Genomic DNA, 19,264 nt, shown 5'->3' with positions numbered 1-19,264 from the left:
GATGATGCCCCATTTCTGACCTTTCATTTCTTAACATTGTCTTCAACTTGTATTGGGGATGCTAGCAATATCTTTGCTGTGGTGCACAACCTTTAAAATTAAAAACACCTCATCAACATTTTAAAAAGTAATCATGGAGGCATTCAATCTATGTTTCCATGATGAGCAAGAAAGCCTTCTGAAAGTTTAGCTAAGCCATAGTTCAGAGCAAATTAGGGTTTCAGGTTGGTTTAGATTTGTAAAAAAAAATATGAGTCAGTGGGCTGGTCATGCATCCATATTATTCTCAATGATTGCAGCATCAAATAGCAACTTGCACATATGCATGAGCCTTCCACGGTTCCAGTTTTGCAGGTGGAAATTTTCTTATAATCTGTTCATCTCAAACACAGTAATTTCCAGTGCAATCAATTAGGACATTCTGTGGGTCATCAAATACTGAGAGATGAAATGGTGAAAAATCAAGAGGTGTGAACAATTGTTTCTATCTCACTTAGAGCTGGAGACAAGCAGAAAAATAGGTTTGCCTTCAACACGCACTGTTGTGGGATGGGGAGCACAAACAGATCAACAATGAGGCGCCAAACGGAGGGATATTATGTGGATCTAATTGATTCTGGTGGAACCCACAGTGTAATAAGAATAATAAACAAATAAAACCGCATGACTTCATCTCTTTATTCTGTCTGTTCTTGTACTTTAGAAGTTTCTCCACCTGCCTTGCTCTTCTCCCAATAATGATGTGGCCATTATAATAAAGGTACTTGCTAACTTGCCAAAAGGCAGGGGGGGATTAGTGGGTTCCCATTTGTATGTATAATTATTCAGTTAGCCCTTTTAGAATTGCCGCAGTTTACATTTCAGAACTGGTTTTTTAAAAGTCTGGGCAGGGAGGAGAACCCTAGGCTACACAGGAAGCAAATTGCTAGCAATCCTATTAACAGCTCTAGGGGTGCTGGGAGTTCAGTGCCTCATCTACAGGTTTCCCTGTTGGAGGCTGGCAGTGTTTGGCACACAGCATGTATGAAATGCCCATGCTTTGTCTAATGCCAGACAAATACATGCAAAATTTGGAACAAATTAAGCGAACAGCAGAGAGGTTATCTCATATCGTACTCCCAGAAACCATTGGCTTTGCAGCCAAGATCAAAGCAGCACTAGGATTACACATGGAATGCTCACATGGATTCCAAACTGTCCACAGAAGGGCTGGTATGGTAAATCTCTCTCATTAAAATGCCAGACTACATGACAGGCCAGCTTGTGATCTTTGCAGGAAGGAGGCCAAGCCAGGCAAAAGCTCTACATCAGTAAAGTGTACCTCTCTATAACTAAACACACAGAGCAGCACCAAGGGTGGCAAGGCACACTACGAACATCGCAGAAGCTGTCACCCCAAAGGGCAGCCCCTTGCCAGCAAGTTCCCTCCCCTGCCATCAGTGCAGCTTTGGAGAAGAGGGATTCTTTTCTAAGAAACAAAACAGATAACAGAATGCATCTCCAAAGATATATGCTTTATGTGTGTTAAACCGGGGGGAGGTTGAGGCAATTTGGTATGGGGCCATTGCACAACACAGAGAGAGGTGGTTAACCTTCCTCCCCACCTCAAAACACACACCTATTCCCCTCTCTTCAAAGCCAAACATACAGCCGCCTGTACTGTGTATATGTATGTTTTCACCTTAGTGGCTAATAGCAGGCACAAAGCTTACGCAGTAGTTAGACCATGCTATGGAGGCAGGAGGGCTTAAACCTCTTCCCTGTACCTGAACCCTGCTCCAAATCAACAGAAAGAGGGAGTTGGTTTTAGCAGCAGCACCAAGTGTCAAAAATGCAGTCCTGCCTACTGGCAAGATTGGTGGGAAGGGAGAGTCATTGTGTTACATTTCTTTTTCGCTTGTCATATATTCTTGAAAAACATTTATTTATTTATTTATTTATTTATTTATTTATTTATGAAATGCAGTCCTGCATCTCCACAGTTACATCTGGCCCTTTCGAAATAATTACATGTGTTTCCACATTAAAGGTTGTGGGGTTTGTGTGTAGGAAAGGACATTGTAATGATGGCCAGGCATGGGATAAATTGAACCAAACAAGGGGAGGAGGCATTTAAATATGAGGCTGCTCCCCATATCCACACCGTTCTGGTGAGATATGCCAGCATTTGAAATACTTGATGCCTGCCAGCTAGCAGTGATGATTGATGATGGAACTTTGGATCATTTTTGTTCTTTTATAGATTTTTGCAGGAAGTCCAGGATCCAAAGTTCCATCATCAATCATTATGGAAATAGGATTTGTTTCCCTTACAGGGTAGTCGTTGATTGTGTTTTCCCTCCCTGTTTCTTTTCTTTTTCTATTATTGTTATTTTTTAAAGCCTTGCTTTCATTTGATAATAAAAAAGCATATGTACCTATCTGTTTATGGGAAATTAAATTTAAAAAGTTAAACAAGGTGGGAGCTGGCGTTGAAAACATAATTTGCAATGTGTAATTTCATCATAAGGGAGTGGGGAGTCTACAGTGAAGAGCCACACAGCAGCTCATGTAGCCTGTTTCTATGCAGAAACAAATTTTAGGGATACTTTTTAAATAAGCAAATTGTCCTAATTTGAATTTTCTTACAACCAATTTGATTTATATCCCTTAATTCGATTATTAATGATCTTCCTGAAACTCAACAGTTAATGGCCACTCATTTCTTTAGAGTAAATTTCCAGATGAACTGAAATGAAGCTGCTCCATAGCCTGCACTACTCCTCCGGTACAATACCCTGCTACATATTGTTATGCGTTTGTGGGGTGCCTGGATTCCCCTTCTAATTCATGGACCCCACCCCTTCTAATTTAGCATGTTAAAATACAAGCCAGGAGCCAGCCTGGTAATGGCTTGTTAAAGAAGAGTCATTAGGGAGACAAAGGGATTGGTTCTGTGCCAACTCAGAATTAGAAGGACAAAAACATTTGAAGTAGTTTTTAGAGTTGCAAGGAGAGCAGCTGTTTTTAGGATTGTAGTTAGGGATGTTGTGGCCTGGAAGAAAAATAGTTGGAGTTGGTTAAATGCGGCGAGCTGGGCAGTGGGACAGAGGGCCATCGCTGATTTCTGCAGGCTCCAAGACTGTGGCTATGGGAGAAGCAAGACCCCCCTGGGGTGTAAATGCTGTGAGCCGCTCCATCACAGGCTCAGGTTGTACTGTATATGTGTGTGTAAATAAACCATAGACCATAAGGATACCACAGTATCACTGTGCCTCATTGTCCAAAAGGAAACACAAACCCCTGGGTGAGTGCTCGGAACCCCTGGAATCTTGCACCGCTCAGAGAGTGGGGTAGCATGCAACAACAATATATTGTGTGAGTTTTATTTGCAGGGAAAATCGTACTGGTATGCAGGCATAAAATTCTGTGTAATGAAAAATGTGGTGAGGGAGGTGTTTTCCTCTGCCCCCTCCCCTCTTATAACTGGAAAAGTCAGGGTCATCCAATGAAATGGATTGACAGTTGATTCAGAAAAGTGCTCCTTCTTGCAAAGCATAATTGATTTATGTGTTTCACTGCCACAAGGTTTGTTGATGTTCATTAGCTTAGATGGCTTTAAAAAGAGTTTAGACAAATTCACGGAGGATGGTCCTATGCCTCTGAATATTTGTTGCTGGTGGGCAACAACCTTAGAGGACTGTTGCCTTCACACCCAGCTTCCTGGAGGCACCTGACTGGCCACTGTGCGAGAGATTACATGAATGCTTTTTTCTGATCCAGCAGAGCTCTACGTTCGTTCTTACGAATTCCGTAGCAACTACACTTCCACATGCTGCCGCTTGCCCTAATACAGGTGTGCCACAGCTGGGTAGAACTGAGCAGCCAGGCAACAGTTATGAAAGAGGCCTCTTAACAAGGCTTTAATGTTTACTTTATTCTAAGTTATACAAAGGATAAAAGGCTTTAACTGTCCACAGTGCAGCTCTGACTTGGGAATGGTGGTGTTAGGGGAGCTAAGCAAATCCATCACTCAGTCATATGCTGCTATAATAACAACAGTTTATGGAAATGGGTTAGAATTACACTGGAGTCCTCCGCATTATATACTGGCATTGCTTATTTTTATAAGGCAAAAGCAGTTCTTTTTATATTCTATGGCCTCTGTGGAGTTGAATTCCACCGCTGCTATGAGACTGTTTACACCAAAGGGCAAACAATTCTAAAGGATATTGGATGAAGCCCATTAGCATTAAGCCAAATCCTTCTAGACTGAGGTTGACACTCCATCTCTCTGTTAAGACTGCTGCTGCCAAAGACATTAGTATTTTCGGACCTCGTTTTTCAGAATCCTCAGAACCCTTTGCCCATGAAGGAAGAAGAGTGATTTCATTTTGCACGAACCAACTGGTCTAACATGGATCTACTCTGAAATTGGGAACAGATTTTAAAGCTAATATAACAAAATGCCTTACAATATGCTGTCACCCTGACAGCAATCTTCTGCTCTGTCTGTAGGACAAACAGGTAAAAGGCTACATGAATCTGACACAAAAACTGGCAAAATTCAGAATCCCATGGGAGGACATTTCATTCTCTCGGGACACTCTGCTGACCTGAAAGCCATTATTCTTTGACAAATCAAAGGGAGAGTTCAACATGAAATTGCTGAACTAGAATTTATCACCAGGAGTTTTTAGGATTCATTTGGGATGAAGACCTTTTGTCCCACTGCTAGTGGTAAATTATAACAGAAAAACTTTATTATATAACAAGAATTTACTGATCCTGTGAAGTACTACTGCTGTTGTAAATGGTCTCTGTGCTTTTCTGTGCTTATACATTTTAGCTTTACATAGAATCACGACTGAATCACAAACAGTGCCTCTTGAATTTTGCATCCTTTTAGTTCCATTATTTATATCTCTTCCTTTACACCAGGGTATATGTTCATGTATTATCTGCTGAGGGTAATACTTAATATATCTAATGAAGCAGGCTGTAGCCCAGGCATAGGCAAACTTGGCCCTCCAGATGTTTTGGGACTGCAACTCCCATCATCCCTAGCTAACAGGACCAGTGGACAGGGATGATGTAGTCTCAAAACATCTGGAGAGCTGAGTTTGCCTATGCCTGCTGTAGCCCATGATAGCTTAGGCCATAATAAACCCATTAGTCTTTAATATGCCACAATCTTTCTGCTGGTTTTGTTCTTTGGAAAGTTTGAGAGTGGTGCTTGTTTGCGTTTTTGAGTTTTTAAAATTTAATGCTCCAGCTCTGTAATGGGACTTTTCCATCTTTGGAGGATTGTAACTGAGATGGTCACTTTGCAGTAAGTTATTTACAACCTCGGCAAAAATGTGATCAAATAAATGCCCTTGGAGTGCCAAGTGTTGAGATCTATGGTGGTTCTTAGTAATAAAGATCTCTTTGTTATGCAGTTTTGGACTCACTCCTAAATAAGCTATATTGTATGGTTTGCCAGCTCAGGAAGCAAAAAGTATGGATAGAAACTGAGGTTTGCAGCCAATTCACAAATGCATGTTTTTGCTAGACAACCACGGGGCTAGTACACAGAGACTTCTTAAACTTCTTAGAGTGGACCTTCTGTGTGCTTGCCTTCTCTAGGTGGGAAATTCTGTAACAAAGGAGATAATCCTTTCTACTTCCTCCTGCTTTTGAGGAGACTCTCTCCCCACCATGCTTCCAAACTGATCAGACATGTGTCTGGGGGCTCCAGACACCCACAGCCTATTTTGAAGCCATCTTTTGTATTTTGTGTTTATGAAGTTTTCTTACCTGTACTGTATTTTCTGCCTGCATTGAAATGTAAGTAAACTTTTTTTTTGTTTATTTCGCTAAAAACATGTGGTTCATTCTCTGCAGCGGGGTGAAGAGGCAGAGGTCAACAGACCACAAATAAAAAGGATTAAAATGTGTAATTGCCTTATTCCTAGGATTTGTTGTTGTTCAGTCGTTCAGTCGTGTCCGACTCTTCGTGACCCCATGGACCAGAGCACGCCAGGCACCCCTATCCTCCACTGCCTCCTGCAGTTTAGCCAAACTCATGCCAGTCGCTTCAAGAACACTGTCCAACCATCTCATCTTCTGTCGTCCCCTTCTCCTTGTGCCCTCCATCTTTCCCAACATCAGGGTCTTCTCTAGGGAGTCTTCTCTTCTCATGAGGTGGCCAAAGTACTGGAGCCTCAACTTCAGGATCAGTCCTTCCAGTGAGCACTCAGGGCTGATTTCTTTAAGGATGGATAAGTTTGATCTTTTTGCAGTCCATGGGACTCTCAAGAGTCCTAGGATTTAGTAAGCTGCAAAACGTACAAGTGTTTTACTCTGCTAAAAAGGCTTCACAGCCTGCTTACTTTTTGCATCTCTCCCGCATACATGGGATAGGAGGTTTAAATTTTAATCTGCAGATTTAACCATCAATCCATGTCCTACAAAAACAAACCTACATGTACAGCTGGTGCACACGCCTTGTGGTGGAAGGATTAGCCAGAGGGAGAGAAAGCAATGAGGAGACAGCCCATTAAAATCACTGTTCTAGATACATACTTTATTCCCACAGCATGCTGCTGACACAAACACAATGATGTTTAATGTGTCTAATGAGCTATATAGCATCTGATGGTTTCCCCCACAGTCAGTATTCTGAAGTGTGGGGAGGTTTTGAACTGAGAGTAAACTAGAAGTAATTGCAAAATTCCAGATATTCTTTAGAAATCTCAGTTTATAATAACTTGCCACAACATTGACAAATGCATGGCTCACAGTTTCTACTCTAGTACAGGCTTGGGCCATACTTTAAAATCCTACACCCTACATTTCCAGGGTTAAATCCCTGCCAGGCCTATCCATGAGGCAGACTGAGGCAGCTGCCTTAGGCGGAAGAATCCAAGGGGGCTGTGCCCCTGCAAGCAACCACCACCACCACCACCAGAGAAGAAAGGAGAAGCAACTGTGGTGGCAAGATCTCTTGTGAGATCTCACCAGAACCACACAGAAGCTGACACTACACCTACAGGATCCTGGTAAGCAAGGCTTCAGGGGAGGGTAGCACGGAGGCTGCACCTTCCCATTTCGCTTCAGGCAGCAAAATGGGATAGGCCACCCCTGCTTGTCACACGGACTGAGTATGTACCTGAGGTGAAGCAAGTAATCTGAAAGGGCAACTGCATCCCTGTGTCTCCTCCTTTTCCTTGAAAGCACTATTGAACCATCATATATAACTTTCCCCCCACAAGCCTGTGTTAAACCTACTTAACACAGTGCTGCAAGAAAGACTTGCTGTGGTCCCCTTTCCTCTTTTTGATTCTGAAAGGGTCACAACCTTTTTGGAACATAAGCTTTTCATGTACAGTACATGCTGAAAGCAGTCGCAGTGCACAAGGATACAGGGTGATGGTGGCACCTTTCTGACAACAGTGCTACACTCACCGGGACAGGGGTGGGATGGGGTGAGGCCAGGGGAGCTCTGAGTTGGTGGTAGAGGCTGGCCCATTAGGGTGAAGGAGGCAATGGTCCTCCAATCTCAACCTGCCCTCACCTGCCAACCTTCTTACCCACAACTACTCCAGGGGGTGGCAATGCCTACCAACTTCCTTCTTCGTTTCAGTGCTGCCCTTGTAGAACTCAGCAGGGAGGAAGGTAGGACAAAAGCTAAAATCAGTTGGCAACTTGGGCTCCACCTGTCATTGGCTCTGGCTCCACCTACTGGTGGGCTCCCTGTCTTCTGTCCTACTGGTCCCGATGGGCAGCAGTCACCACTGCCCACAGGTGTGCTTACCTGGCTGGAACAGGTCTTTGGAACTGTAATAATAATGCTTCTTCTTTGCCCGGGCAGAGGATGGAGAGGCTTGCATGTAGAAACCTGTGGTTTGTGTGTGGTTGGAATGTAGCATACGGTACAAAGATAAGTCATATCTGTTGCTCCATCCACTTGCTTGCCTCTGGTTGTTCTCAGCACTGGCGTGTGTTTCTAGAAGAAAGAAAGAAAGAAAGAAAGAAAGAAAGAAAGAAAGAAAGAAAGAAAGAAAGAAAGGTGACCCATTCCTGCAATAACATATCCTATAGAAACCATGAAACCCTGTTAATGTTTAAAAAAGAATGTCAGTATTTATTTTTAATCTGTCTGCAGACAGTTCTCTTGGACAGAACGCTAGAAGGCTTGTGCTATATTGCAGGAGGCTGAGATAAATAATGTCACACAAATCACGGGATTATTCAAAGATGCAATGAGCTGAGCTCGGCTGGCTCTTCGCTCTAAAGGTGTTTATTACTCCAGACATCTCAAGAGTGAAGCATAAACTATGATGACAAAGGCACCTGCTAGCAGAATAGAACTTGCATTATTGAACAATCAATTCATTTTAAAAAGTCATTCTGGACTTGACAGGTTAAGATCCATTTAAGATATGTCAGGGTTCCCATTATTCTTGTTATCACCGATTTCCAATGACCACGTACAGGTATAGCTCACAGACAAACTCTATTAAAATGAACAGTATTTTTGCTCAGAAGTGCTTGCACAGCTTTGCTACCACCATCTTTAGAGTGCTATGTGGGAATGCTCAGCTGGTGCAGCATGAGACCCTTAATCTCAGGGTCATGGGTTCGAGCCCCACTTTGGCATTGCAGGGGGTTTGGACTAGATGACTCTCATGGTCTCTTCTAACTGTATGATTCTATGCAGCTAGAGGTACAGGGTTCCTGTACCTTTAATAGTTCAAGAGAGGACATTTCAGCTGATGCAGTTTTTTTAATAGCCATCCTGCTATTAAAGGTACAGAAGCCCTGTCCTTTTTTACATATTATATCTGAAGTATGGTGAGCATAAGTTTGTCAAATATATGTAATGCATTGCTCCTGTACCTTTAACAGCTTATGAAAACAAAACAAACAAACAAAAGCAGCTGAAGCTTCTCACACCATGCAGATACAGAGATAGGAAAAGCTTACCCTGTTGGATTTCTGCATCTCATGCAGCTGATAAACGCAAAAAAGTGATTTGCTTCCCGCACAAGTCCCATAACACTACAGCATTGGCAACCCTATTTTAAAGTATTTCAAATTCAACATGGTGTCATGCTAGAGTTCAAATTACCAACAGTAATGGCATCTGCATTTAAGGTAACTGGAAAGATTTCTTTCTTCCTCACATCATTATTTAAGGCTCATTTTCTCTTAGTTTATCTATCCATGTTTTGGGGGAGAGCTTGGTGTAGCTGTCTTCTTTATAACTTCAATATCTTAAAAACCTGTAAACTGTAATCTTTTTACCTTTCATATATAACAACACTTTGGCATAAATACATTTTAAAAATAAATTGTTTACGGTATATCTGCCCTACAACAGAGTATGGTTGCCCATCCCAACAGACTCCAACACTGGTCAAACAGCAGACCTCTTTACAAATAAAAAGCACAATATCACCCATAAGCAAAATTATTAAATCTTTCTGTACAGGCAGAAATAATAAATAAAAAGTAGGCTTCATCCTTAACATGGGGCAGGATAGGACAAGGAGTTTTTATTTGCATTTTGAACAGATCAATAAGTCACCAGCCCCATTTCTTTCCCATCAGTGCACAGACCAGAGTAATGAGATGCCCCAATGCACATTTACTGCTGGTTCCTATCCTTTTTTCCTGCTGATCAAAAGCATGTATGATCAAGCTGTTTGTATGTGACTGCATGTGTGCTACTCAATTGCATCACTTTAATTAGAGTTGGTACATAGTGGCTTCTTTTCACACTTTAGCCTTTGAATTCTCCATTCTGTCTTTGCTTTTCTCCTTTATCTACTTCAGAATGTATTTTCTTAAAGATGGGATCTATTTTAGTTTTGTATGCTTCTCCACCGTGTATGATAATGGCACAAGAATAACAAACAGGGGATTAGACCCTGAAGCACAACCACAGTACTTCCCAGCAAGAATGCAGCCTAATGATAGAAAGCAGAAATAAATAAAATGAGAACACTTAGCCCACTCATGAGTTATACAAGATTATCAGTAGGTGCTGCATATTATGGTGCAAATAAGAGCGAGGAGAGACAAGCCATGTTTAATGTGGAACACAAGCAATGTTTTGCTCACAGAAATAATTGGATTGTTTTTATTCATGGCATTCTGAGAATCCCCCATGCAATGTCCATTCCCTCTACTGCTTCCCTATTTAAATCAGTAGTGCTACCACCTACCTAGCCCAGCGCATTTGGTAAAAATGTAACATCCACAGTTCATAGTTTGGTCCAAGACAAAAGGCATTCACCAACTTTGCTGAAGCTTAGCATTAAATGTGAAAGGCAAAATAAGTCATTTAGAAGCTGCAATTCAATATGAGCTTAATTTGGAGTAAGCCTCATGGATCGTATGAAGATGTTAGGTCTGTGCAAACAGGCAGAGGATTGGGCTCCGAGAAAATTCAAGTGGGTAGGCTAAACCTGAACCACATTGTAGAAAGTTAGCATTAATTGAAGGTTGGGGACATGTTGTTATAAGTTTGTGTGGGTGCCAGGCCCCTTTAATCCCTGGATCCAGCAAATGTTAGAATTTAATGAAAAGCTTGGGGTGTTAAGATGGGTGCCAGACAATTGGAATCCTTGGATCCAGCAAGTGTTAAAAACTAAATATGGGAAGAATTACGGGAAAAGAATTGGAAATTTACAGCCTGTGAAGCGCTAAGGGAAAATTTAATCAAGATGTTTTATAGATGGTACTTAACACCTGCCAAAATAGCTAAAATGTATAAAATGTAAACGGCCTTGGTCCAGTATATCTGAAGGAGCATCTCCACCCCCATAGATCTACCTGGACACTGAGGTCCAGTGCTGAGGGCCTTCTGGTGGTTCCCTCACTGCGAGAAGCCAAGTTACAAAGAACCAGGCAGAGGGCCTTCTCAGTAGTGGCACCTGCCCTGTGGAATGCCCTCCCACCAAATGTCAAAGAGAACAACTACCAGACTTTTAGAAGACATCTGAAAGCAGCCCTGTTTAGGGAAGCTTTTAATGTTTAATAAATTATTGTATTTTAACATTCTGTTGGAAGCTGCCCAGAGTGGCTGGGGAAACCCAGCCAGATGGGCGGGGTATAAATATATTATTATTATTATTATTATTATTATTATTATTATTATTATTATTATTATTATTATTCTTCAAAAGCAAACCTGTGTTGGAGATGTGGTAAAGCAGAAGGGAGACATATACATATCTGGTGGACCTATGAAAAAATCAAAAGCTTCTGGGATATAGTATATGATGAACTTAAAAAAATGTTTAAATATAACTTTGTGAAAAATACAGAAGCTTTCCTATTAGGAATAACAGACACAGGTATAGCAAAAGAAGATCAGAAAATACTGCTTTATGCCACAGGGGCAGCGAGGACCTTAATTGCCATAAATTGGAAAAAAGAATTTGTGCCAACAAAAAAGGAACGGCAGGATAAATTATTAGATTATACTGAACTAGCCAGGTTAAGAGAGACAATTAGGGCAGTGTTTTTCAACCTTTTTTGGGCAAAGGCACACTTGTTTCATGAAAAAAATCACGAGGCACACCACCATTAGAAAATGTTAAAAAATTTAACTCTGTGCCTATATTGACTATATATAAAGTAATTTTTCAATTTTTCCCACGGCACACCAGGCAACATCTCGCGGCACACTAGTGTGCCGCGGAACAGTGGTTGAAAAACACTGAATTAGGGGACAACCCAGACAAGAATTTCAAAAAGAATGGGGAAGATGCAGAGAATACTTTACCAAACAGGGCCCCAAAATATATACCTGGACTTGTTTCGATTAATTTCTACAGGAGACTTTGCGGTTTTTAAAGTCATAACTAGGAAAAATTGTAATAATCACATATAAAAGAAACAGCATACAAGAAGTAAATAAGTAAGGAGGCCATTTATAGGATAAAGGAATCTGAAGAAGATATGAAGAAGTGTGCATGCACACGAAAGCTCATACCAAGAACAAATTTAGTTGGTCTCTAAGGTGCTACTGGAAGGAATTTTTTTGTTTTTTTATTTGTTTTGACTACGGCAGACCAACACAGCTACCTACCTACCTACCTGTAACAGGATAAATGAAGTCTTTTATTTTTATGTTTGTTTTCTTTATGTAACGGGATTGGAGTTTAATTTTGATAATTAAATTGTCAGTGGTGGTGGGTTTGTTTGTATGTATGAGTTGTTGTGGACTATGTTGTAAATAAATTAATAATAATAATAAACTAAATAAGGCAGACTAGTTTCCTGTGTTCAGGTGATTGCCTAGGTGATGGGCCATTAAGAGAGTGAAGGGCTCTGTGCCATACAGCAAATGGGTGGGACCCCTTCTCCAGCCAGAGTTTAGAGTTGAAAGGGGTGTGTGATGTCACCTAGGGGGAAAAGAAAGCTAGAAAGCAGAGAGAGAGAGAGCGCCCCATGCTGGATCTTGGCTTGAATCTAAGGCTGTGGCTAGGGGAGAAGCAGGACCTCCTTGGTGTGTTGATACTGTTAATAGGTTCAGGTTGTATATGTGTGTAAATAAACCTTAAATCATAAAACACCACATTCTCCACTGCGTGTGCCTCATTTCCAAAAAGAAACATGAACCCTGGGTAAGCGCTTGGAACCTGAGGAATCTCGCACTGCTCAGACACTGGGGTGGCATGAGCCAATATTTAGGAAGTCAAAATTATACTTTCAGCTTTTGTTGGGCAGAGAACACATCTGCCTTGCCCTCTGCATACTTTTATACAAACCCACCATCAAACCTATCCATTCTTAAAGAAATCAGCCCTGAGTGCTCACTAGAAGGGCAGATCCTGAAGTTGAGGCTCCAGTACTTTGGCCACCTCATGAGAAGAGAAGACTCCCTGGAAAAGACCCTGATGTTGGGAAAGATGGAGGGCACAAGGAGAAGGGGACGACAGAGGATGAGATGGTTGGACAGTGTTCTCGAAGCAACTGGCATGAGTTTGGCCAAAGTGCGAGAGGCAGTGAGGGATAGGCGTGCCTGGCGTGCTCTGGTCCATGGGGTCACGAAGAGTCGGACACGACTGAACGACTGAACAACAACAACCATCCTAAGCTCCCCCTCTTTTGTGAAAGGGAAGAGGATATTCTCTTTCTAGAGGTAGTACCTGTGTGTTGCAGTTATTACATTTTCTTCTGTTTAGAGTAATTGATATTTCTTGAAAAGGTGTTTTAAAATGGAGAAAATAACCCCCTCTTCATTCATCTCAGATGGTTCCTTTCCTTTGTTTATTTCATTAATGTGGAGCAGAAGCAAAAAGCGGAAGTGCATAAATGGATGACACTAATAGACCCTCTGTTACTGTTCATGTTGGGGAAGAGGATGTTAAAGAGCCCTTTTGTCTGTATCTTCACTTAAGTGGCTGAAGTGCATAAGGAAGGGCAGATCTTGCCCCCAGTTAACTTTTGCCAGCCTAACCATGTTTCCTGTGCTGCCACCTCATGGGGTGTGCAGGTACTGCACACAGCACATTATAATCATACCACAGTACGAGACACCTTAATGTTAAAGATGTTCTGCTTCCAAAATTATTCTTGGACATTTGCTTTACATATGGGGAATACAAATGAATTTTTCTGTGGTTTGTTAAGGGCTACCATGGTAGCCAAACATTTAATTTCACTATTTCACTAAACATCAACTTTAAAATGTAGACAAAGACTCTTTATTAGATATGGCAGTAAAGGGGGGAAATGTCATTTAAACAGCAAGATGATTTTAACAGTATATGACATGAATTACTTAAAACATGATTCATTTTGGTAGAGGATTATAAATCTGTGGAGAGGGTGCAGGGATAATGGTGGATAGAGCTGGGGACTATTATGGGACTATTTTCTGTTATGTTCAAAGGACAGAAAATGCTGTGCAAAAAAAAAATGGTGATACCCAAAAAACGCTTGAAGGTAGGATATGGGATGTTTGCTTGTTTTGCCTGCCTATGTCTCTCTTCTGTTTGTTTCCTGTGCACTTCTGCCAGTTTATCTCACATTTTTCCGCAGAGGAAAATGGGCACAACAGCTTTGGTCAAATCTGGGGTGCTACAAAAAAAGCAAGCCCCCTTTTCTGCTCCATGCACACTTCAGTATTTCCATGTTCCTTGTGGGTTCCAGGAGTGGAGTGCTCCAATTCAATATACTATACATACTGCGGGACATGATTACTCTATGAATGCCAACATTGCCTTGCTTAATTTGGGGAAATTAGTAAAAACCAATAAATGCCAATCTTAATGAATACAAATGCTTATTCACATAAAATGGCAGACTGTGAATGAGATGGCTTTGCTGCTCGAAGCGCCAGTACAGAAATAGAAAATAATGACATGGTTTGTTGTCATGAATGACCCAAGCTACCCAAGGCACATTTGCCTGGGCCATGTGCTTAAGCAGTTCCTACTGCAGAGATGGAGAGAGATGGGGAAAGAATGCCCTAGCTAGATGGAGTAGAGGTGGGCATTAAGGAACTAAGAAATAGGCAGTGGAGTGAAGCCTTAAAAGCATCAAAGGGAAGAACTCTTGGGCTGGATGATATACATAAGGCCTCCCATTTGACATCACCTTGCCGACAAAGGTCCGTATAGTTACAGCTATGGTTTTCCCAGTAGTGATGTATGGAAGTGAGAGCTGGACCATAAAGAAGGCTGATTGCCAAAGAATTCATACTTTTGAATTATGGTGCTGAAGGAGACTCTTGAAAGTCCCATGGACTGCAAGAAGGTCAAACCTATCCATTCTGAAGGAAATCAGCCCTGAGTGCTCACTGGAAGGACAGATCCTGAAGCTGAGGCTCCAATACTTTGGCCACCTCATGAGAAGAAAAGACTCCCTGGAAAAGACCCTGATGTTGGGAAAGATTGAGGGCACAAGGAGAAGGGGATGACAGAGGATGAGTTTGACCAAACTGTGGGAGGCAGTGGAAGAAAGGAATGCCTGGCCCTGGCGTGCTCTGGTCCATGGGGTCACAAAGAGTCTGACACGACTAAACAACTAAACAACAACAAGCATCATAGTTGCAGCGCCCCCTGTGGCACCCCCAAGGCTCCACTCCCAGTACAACCGAACTAGCTGTGATGCCCTAAATCAGGGGCCAGCAACCTTTTTCAGCCGTGGGCCGGTCCACCATCCCTCAGACCTTGTGGGGGACCGGACTATATTGGGGGGGGAGAATGAACAAATTCCTTTGCCCCACAAATAACCCAGAGATGCATTTTAAATAAAAGGACACATTCTACTCATGTAAAAACACGCTGATTCCCGGACCGTCCATGGGCCGGATTGAGAAGGCGATTGGGCCACATTGGGCACCAGTACATCACCTTGTAATTTTAAAAACAGAACATGACTATGTTCAAAAGATGTATGGGTGGGGTGGAGGGATTCCAGTTTGGGACCATGGCAAAAGCAAAAGTTAAAGCTCCCATTCTGCCCAATCCTGATCCCAATCAGGGAACCCGCAACCACAAATTACTTTTTATGTTAAAGTCATTCACACAATTATTTATTCATGTAGATTTTTTTAACCCTGCCTTTCTAATGCGTTTGCATTGCTCAGCATGGCTTACAATAATTTAAACCATGTCAATATCAAACAAAAGGCAGCAAAGGCAGCAAGTAAAACGCAACCTTCAAATAAAACATTTAAAGTATCTGCCTGGCAGGCTAAAAGCCTGCTTGAACTAAAGAAAAGAAAAGAAAAAGTATTAACCAGCTGACATAAGACAACCACGGGGGATTGGACAGTTTCATGAGACAAAGTGTTCCACAGTATTAGGAAGCCTGTTGTGTTCACTAGACACAGAGTATGACCTCTTTCTTGCTTACACCAACTGTGCTTCCACCAGATACAGATAAGAGCCTCCATGCTTGATATTAATGAGCAGGCAGGTAGGTATAAGAAGAGGTGATCCCTCAGCAATTACTGATTGCCCAAATAACATCGCATCTGTTTTAGTCAGTGGGCGACTTGCGTCAGAGAAAGCATTCTGAGCAGAACAACCGTACCATTTGTTTCAACCAAGTCATATGATTGAATGCCTAGCAGCTTGGATGCAAAACAGTCACCCCCAAAATAAGAGAACTCCCCAGGTATATGGAAATACAGACACTTGTAGATTAAAGGAACTCAGAAAAGAAGTAGAAGATGGCTTGGCAAGGGCCTATTAACTTACATATTATCTGTTTATTGAGCATTCAGTCTGGGGGATTTGCACAAAGCTTGCAACGTTAGACAAGATCAAACTTACCAGTTCCTTTTCCTACCACTTCCCTTGTTGAAAGCCATCCAATTTAGACTGCTAGTATTTTTGGATGGGACTCCATACATACCAGAAAATTCAAGCCATAATTATTGTTGATTAGGAGGTATTGTGCAACACACCTGCTTTCCCCAAAGATTTGACTTTTTGTGATAAGGATAGTAGCAGATAAAATGGCTGGAAAGTGTAGGATAACACTTTCCTTGACTTGGCGTCATCTAACCTCCCTGCAAACAAATCACAATGAATGCTCAATAAATAGCCAACGTCATCTAATCTTCCTGAAGACCAATCAGGATGAACACTGATAATAAACAGGGTCTCTGGGAATGTCCTTAGCTGGGGAAGTAAGGCTTCTTGGGCTAAGTGTCAAATCATCTTTAATTGTGCAACCTGAATGTGCCAGTATGGGACCAAATCCCACCCCAACACAGTGTCTAGAAGTACCTTTACAGGTATGTTGATGTGTCACGCTGAAGAACAGGGTGGCATTGGAAGCAGAGGACTGGCCTGCTCAAGCCCTTAACAACATCCTGGAAAAAGGAGAAGATCCCTCTCTTCACCATACTGTACTGGGATGCATTTTGTTTTTTGTTTTTTTATGAAGAATTTATTGGCATTTTCATAACAAAACACACACCCAAACCCACACCTACAAATATAAAACAAATACATATATTGCCAGGATTCTTCTTCTTGTTTGTATACATAAAGAAAAATTTCTATTTCCGAATCTTGACAGTTGACTTCCCCTGCCTTTTCACCTTCGGTTTTAAATACATAATCTACTTTTTTAACAACTTCTCTCTAAAATTTTTAACTTCAATTAAAAATTAAAAATAATGTCTTAATCGTCTTATTCTATCATAAATCTTAACAAAATATTCTCATACAATCTAAACTTATTTCTTCTGTTCTTTATCATGCTGCTATTAACATAAAATCTCAATATCTCCTTACTTATTCAGAATAAACTTACAACTAACAACCTTCACCCTCCGATTTCAGGTACCATAACAGACCATTTAAGTTTTACATTTAATATTTCACCCCACACCCCCTCTGTCCATTGACTTTCTCTGTCTATCGCCGGAACCAATCTTCCAATTATCTTCTTTTCCCAAATGTCCACAGATCCAGGCAGAGTTCACGGCAAACCTTGCATCGAGCTTCAGGGTCCACTCCTCTTTTCTCGGCTCCTCCGCTTCTTTGTACCATTCTTCTTCTTCTTGTAAATATCTTAATTCCTTGTCCCTTGCCCCCGAGCTCACACCTCGGGGTCTGGATATTGCAAATTTTACCGTTCCGGGACTGCCACCCCCAAAGAACGGATCTTTTTTCCGGAGTCGCCCAGTCATCTCAATCCATCCTTCGAACATCCCTTCTAGCTCTTTGCCCAGGTTTCCTTCCATTGTGTAGAACTTTTGGAAAGCCTCCTCTGTGGAAAGTAGATTTTTCTTATTTATTATCCCACTCAAGACTTTCAGTTTCCGATTCAGCAGTTCCAGCCTCAAGACAGTAAGCCTTTCTTCATCCGTTAGTCCAGAGTTCAAAACAAGTGCAAACACAAAGTCCAGCATGTTGGGGGAGGGGGTGAGTGTCAAATTTCAGTTCCTGTCTCTATATTCCTCCCTTTGTTTCAATTGTTTCCCACATCAGTCCAAATTTTCCATCGCCATTTTTCTGAAGCCAGAGCGTAAAGACCAAAACTTTAAACGGAGATATTTTCTACAAACTTAATCCCCAAAGGGAAATCTCAGCAGTCTCACTTTTAAAAGTTCAAACACTTTGTATCCAATACTGTAGCAGCAGTCACTTAAACTGGTTATTTTCTTTCCCCCGAAGGGAGGGAGGCAGGCTCCCTTTCCTCTTCCCCCCGGATCGTTCGAAAAATATAAAAGTCAATCCATTTCAAATACTCACGACCACCGGGTTCTTTAACTCCATTAAAGACAGGTAGAACTTAGACGCTCGTCGCGGGGGTGACCGCCGCATTTACATCCCGGTTGGGGCATGTCCCCTATAGCCCGGCTCCGTCGTCCCTTCACCCCCACTCCCCCTTTACAGGGGGAGCGAGGGAAGGGTTCGGAGCACTAATGGGCACAGCCGGGGAGCCCAGGGTGCGGGACGCTCTTCCCGCACCCCACCGGAGCCCCGCTTTGCGGTAGCGGGGCTCCAACCCCCGGGATGGACTGGGTCGCCTCGCAGCCGAGGCAACCCACGACCTCCCGCAATGGCGTCACCGCCGGAAGTCCCAGTACTGGGATGCATTTTGAAGGTGATGCGGATATGTGTTTTATAGAGTGAAACTCAACAGACTCTTCCAAGAGACCAAGCTCTTAAAAACAGCAATTCATTTTGGTAAAGGATTATGGATCTATGGAGAAGGAAAAGGCATGATGGTGGGGAGGGGTGGGGTGGATATGGAATTGTTGTTGTTGTTATTAGGTATGTACAAAAGATAGAAAATGCTGTGCTCACACACACACACACACATACGATGATGCCCAAATATGCTTGAAGGTAGGAGATGGTTGTGGATGTTTAAATCCTGCTTCTGCCTATGACTCTGCTCTGCTTCCCGTGTGTTCCCATTTATCAGAACCATCAACGCCACAGCCAGCAGCTGGCTTTTGAGTCATAACTTCCCTTTGGGGGGGGGGCGAGAATGGTGAAAAGGTATTTATTATTTTTATTACCACCACCATCAGCTGCTCAGCGACACCACCCGCACTGATGAATCACGCCACCACCAAGGTGATCTCCGGCCTAAAAACAACCAGGTAGGTGCCTTTCCCGTGTTTATAATGTATATATACAAAATCATTGTAAACAGGTCAAAACATTAGCAGGATTTTAAATACACTTGTAAGGTAACAGAACGTATAGATAACCTAGAAAAATGAAAAATTGGAGAAGTACTGATATGCACTTGAAAATAGAATTAAAAGGACCCATGAAAGGGATGGGGGGAAAGTCAGGATTCG

The sequence above is a fragment of the Lacerta agilis genome, chromosome 2 (genome assembly GCF_009819535.1).
Source record: "Lacerta agilis isolate rLacAgi1 chromosome 2, rLacAgi1.pri, whole genome shotgun sequence".
Taxonomy (NCBI): Eukaryota; Metazoa; Chordata; class Lepidosauria; order Squamata; family Lacertidae; genus Lacerta; species Lacerta agilis.
Note: the sequence above shows the minus strand (reverse complement) of the source record.